The sequence below is a fragment of the Megascapheus bottae genome, chromosome Y (assembly GCF_031878675.1).
Source record: "Megascapheus bottae isolate mThoBot1 chromosome Y, mThoBot2.hap1, whole genome shotgun sequence".
Lineage (NCBI taxonomy): Eukaryota > Metazoa > Chordata > Mammalia > Rodentia > Geomyidae > Megascapheus > Megascapheus bottae.
The window spans coordinates 5416863-5421927 of NC_143548.1; the positions used below are offsets into that span (position 1 = coordinate 5416863).

Sequence of the window (5065 nt, forward strand, 5' to 3'; positions counted from 1 at the left end):
GAATCTTAGAGTTGTTTTGATTTGCATTTCTTTTATGACCAGAGATGTTGAGCATTTCTTCATGTGTCTATAGGCCATTTTGTTTCTTCTTCAGAGAAAACTCTCTTTAAGTCTTTGGCCCATCTTTTAATGGGATGGTTGTTACTTTGGAGATTAGTTTTGGATTGATTCAATTTTTTGAGCTGTTGATATATTTTAGATATGAGGCCTTTGTCTGTTGTATGGTTGGTGAAGATCTTCTCCTATTCTGTAGGCTTCCCAGTTAATTAACTTGCTATGTCCTTTGCCATACAGAAGCTCTGAAGTTTAATGCATTCCCACTTATCCAGCCTTTCTCTGATTTGTTGTGATTCTTGGTACTTATTAAGAAAGTTCCGACCTGTGCAAAGGAGGTCTGGTGTATCTCCTATCTGGTGTATCTCCTATTCCTTCTTGTAAAGTTTTCAGAGTGTCGGCTTTTACCTCCAGATCTTTGATCCATTTGGAGTTAATTCTAGTACAGGTGACAAAGGAGGATACAACTTTAGTTTTCTGCATGTGCTTAACCAGTTCTGCCAGCACCATTTGTTGATCTTTCATCTCTTTTGCTCTCCCTTGGTTATCTCATAATGTTACAGTATCTCACTTTGTAACCTGATATATCGGATATATTTGTATTTGGTTATTTGAAATTGGATAGGGAACGGGGGAAAACCATATGAGGGTTGGGGGGAGGGAAATGGGGACCAAGACATATTTAAGGGTATCAATGTATGGGAATTAATGCACCGCCTACCTGGCAAATATCATGTAACCCTTCTATTAATTACAATAAACATATATGAAAAAATAAATCATTAAAAAAGAGTATATGGCTACTTCTACTACTCTGCTAATGGGATTGTAAGCAAGTTCAGCCACTCTGCAAATCAATGTGGTTGTTTGTTAAAGAACTGAATATAGACCTTCCCTATGATCCTGCTATATCACTCCTGGGCATCTATCCTGAATATCATAACCCAGGATATAATAAGTACACTTGCTCAGCTATGATCATCTCTGCACTATTCACAATAGCCAGGCAATGGAAAAAATCCACATGCCCTACTGCAGATGAAAAGATACAAAAAAGTGGTATATACACACACACACACACACACACACACACACACACACACACTCGAATTCTACATAGCCAACAGACAAGATAAAATAATGGCATTCACAAGGAAGTGGATGAATCTAGAGCAAGTCATGTTGAGTGAGACAAGTCAAGATCAAAGGAACAAAAGATACATGGTACCCTTAATATGTGGCTATTAGATCCAAACAGTACAAGGGCAAGGACTCAATATTTGCATACCCAATGCATGGTATTGTAAATATAAACACAAGTACATAGACATAAAACTTTTGACTCTATACACATAATATTTTATTACATAGATTAATATGTAATAAATTTTAATTATGTTCTAAAATCTAAGTGCCAATGACTGTATATAGAGATTTACTTCTTGAATACTTATTTGTTAAACATGTCATCTGAAATATGATATAAAAATCAATGTTAATAAATTATTTAATAAAAAGTGTATATGGCTACTCAATGACATCAAAAAAAGAAAACAGTAGATATTCTAACATATGACTTTAAATTTAAGTTTATTTTACTTTTCTTTTAGAGACAAGCCAATTAGTGTACAAAAAAAACACATCAATCATACTTTGAATGGGCCTCATTGAAAGAAATAACTGTCAAAAAAAAAACATCTTATTTAGGCTTTGCAGTGTAGCACTCTATTTATACACAGAGTGGAATGCAACTGTCTCAGAATCCAATGCAGACAGTTGAGGTCAAAGAAGCAATAATAATATTTCCTTGTTCTTTCTGTCTAGACATTTTCACTATTATTTCACTCACAATTGCTACTAATTAAAAACCAACATACCACTTGCTTAGACATGTAAGAAACTGTGACACACCACCATGTTCAGGTGTTGTAATAGAGTAGTAAATATATTTGGGCCAATACAAACTTTTAAATATCACTACATTTTACAATGCTTCTTTAAATTAGAATCCCTAGAATGACAAGAATTAAACCAGGACAAAGAACAGCACTAGCAGAATTGAGCAGTACAAACAATAGTACTAGAATTGCATTTCTGAGATAAAACCATCTCCTATTAGGGAGTTCATTGTTTAATATTTTTGGAAATTATCTAACTTATTATGTCACAAAGGCTCACAGTTTACTTGCTTTTTCACGTTCAAAATTCACATATGAAATTCAAATTCATTATCCTTTAACCTTTTAGAAGCTATTTCTATGAAATGTACTTTGTGAGCTCTTGACCGTATACACTATATGTTTCAGCAAAAGGAAAAGAACATATATAATGCTAACTAAAGTGCTTTATATAAGGGATATGGGAACCATATGTACCTTCTTGTATTCTGACAGGCAGGTTGCTTTCTACAAAACTTGTGGGGAGAAAAATTATCTTAGTTGAACCATGACTAACCAGATATTATACACATTTTCACTGCAGTAATCCAAAAACCAACAGATTAATCTAACCTTGAAGAATTTTACTTTTCATCCTTAGTCACATATTTGACCACCTCCCTTGGGGATTGATTTCAGCTTCTGGAGATTGCAACTCTAAGACTTTTCAAGGATTAGAGTTCTGAGATTTCAACCAAAGCACCACTTTTGTCTTTACATGATTCCAAGCAATAGAAACAGTACTGTATGTATGCATTTCTATCAAAAAACCAATCTACACATCATTCAAATATTTTCATTTCTCTATTTCATGTATCCCAAAAGCCATTAAAGGATTTAATATTACAAATATAGTAAACCTGGTTTCTCCACAGCATTTACAGATTATATGAGGTAACATTTCCAGTGTTATTCAAAAAAAGTAGGATTACCTTAGACTATTAAATATTTAATGGAGCTGATGCATGCTGAGAAACTGAGAAAGGAAAAGCAAGAATTTGAAAAGGCTGCCATGGATATGGGAGATTTTGATCAGCCTGAAGAAATTCTTAGGGGCGAGTTGGCGAGGATCATCTACAAAACTTCTATAAGCAAGATTAAAGGTGCAGAATTTCATGTGTCAATTCTTTCCATTGCAAAGTTATTTGACTTTGCCAAAGATCTACAAAAAGAAATCTATGATGACCTTCAGACTTTGCACACAGATGACCCTCTCACCTGGGATTATGTGGCACGGCAAGAATTAGAGATGACCTCTAATTCAGAAGAACAGCCTACAACGAAACAAGCCAGGGCATTCAGTTGGGCCAGAGAGAGAAAAGGTGCTGTGCTGTATATGAAGAGGCAGTGAAGACTCTGCCTACAGAGGCCATGTGGAAGTGTTACATCAATTTTTGTTTAGAAAGATTTTCTAAGAAGACCAGTAGTTTGTTCCTGAGAGGGCAGAGGCTAGAAAGAACCATGATTGCATTCAAAAAGGCTCACGAACTCAAGCTCCTCTCAGAAGTGCAATATAAGCAGTGGATTAATTTATTGCTACCCCAAGACAGCAGGGAAGCTCTGGAGGTGGCAGAAGCTGGGACTGAGTTGTTCAAGGACTCTGTGACCAGGTGGCAGCTGCGGCTGCAGGTGTTGATTGACTCAAAGAGCCCCAATATAGCTATGATTTTTGAAGAAGCCTTTGTACACCTGAAACCACAGATTTGTCTCCCCTTGTGGATTTTATGGACAGAATGGAGTGAAGGTGCCAAAAGTGAAGAAGACACAGAAGCAATCTTTAAGAAAGCTCTTTTAGCAGCCACAGGTGCCAGCTCAGCAACATTGAAGGATAAATACTTGGATTGGGCATACCGAAGTGGTGGCTATAAAAACTCTCGAGCTGTGTTTAAAAGTTTACAGGAGAGCCGTCCGTTTTCAGTTGACTTTTTTAGAAAAATGATGCAGTTTGAAAAGGAGCAAGAATCCTGCAAGATGACATATTTAAGAGATTATTATGAGAGGGCTTCGAGAGAGTTTGGATCTACAGATTCTGATCTTTGGATGGATTACATCAAAGAAGAATTGAACCATCCCCTTGGTAGAGCTGAGAACTGTGGACAAATCTACTGGCAAGCCTTGAAAATGCTGCAGGGACAGTCAGCAGAGATGTTTGTAGCTAAACATGCCATGCACCAGGCTGGCCACTAGGAAAGGGAAGACAGCCGACTTTGTGAAGTTGTATTTACTGCAAACCCTCCAGGAAGATTTGAGTCAATGTGCAACTTTTCCAGAAATGACATACATGGTGGCTGATTGGTTTGGAGACCAGCTTTAATTTTGTATTAGTGTGTCAATCTTTATTTCCAGGAGAAAGAGAACTGCCTACTGAATGGCTCTCAGTTGAGTCCAGACCTACTTTAATTCTTAAATATTTTCTAAAGCCTATGGAAATCATACAGCTAGTTTCATTCATTGTCCCAGGTCAAGTATGTATATCTAATCTACTGATAAAGATTCTTGTCTGTCTTTTGCCAAAAAAAGAAGTAAAATTGAAATAAATCCCACACAATTTCTACATTAAATTTGATACTTATCTCAGAATATGACTTCATTGAATAATTCCTTCAATAGTCATCATTAAAAGAGGCTCGGCATATTTAATATTCATGTGGAGGTTGCTAATATTCTAATTCAGTTGGTAGAAAATTTCACCATACTGTGTCTTTTCGTCAAGAACCACAACCAGAACATAATACGATGTGTTTGTGCTGACACACATAATTAAATGTAAAAGAATTATGTCATATCATGGGGGATGGAAATTGGTACTTTCTGAAGTTTGAAGAGGTAGTGTATTCTGGTTCCTTTGTCCATGAAGAAATGCTAAATATCTCTTGCCATAAAAGGAATGCAAATTAAAATAGCTTTGAGATTTCACCTCACCCTATCACTATCAAGTAATCCAGTAACAACCACTGCTGGCTTGCATGAGGTCAGAAGGGATGGATTCTGAACTCTTGGTGGGAATGAAAATTGATCAATCACTCTGAAGTGCAGTAAGGAATTTTCTCAGAAGACTAGCACTGACCTCTGAC

General features: G+C 36.3%; 1 pseudogene; it reads left to right on the plus strand.

The window, feature by feature from the left end:
* Window positions 1-2943: 2943 nt before the first annotated feature.
* On the plus strand, window positions 2944-4496 carry LOC150040229 (U3 small nucleolar RNA-associated protein 6 homolog pseudogene; annotated as a pseudogene).
* The last annotated feature ends 569 nt before the right edge of the window (window positions 4497-5065 follow it).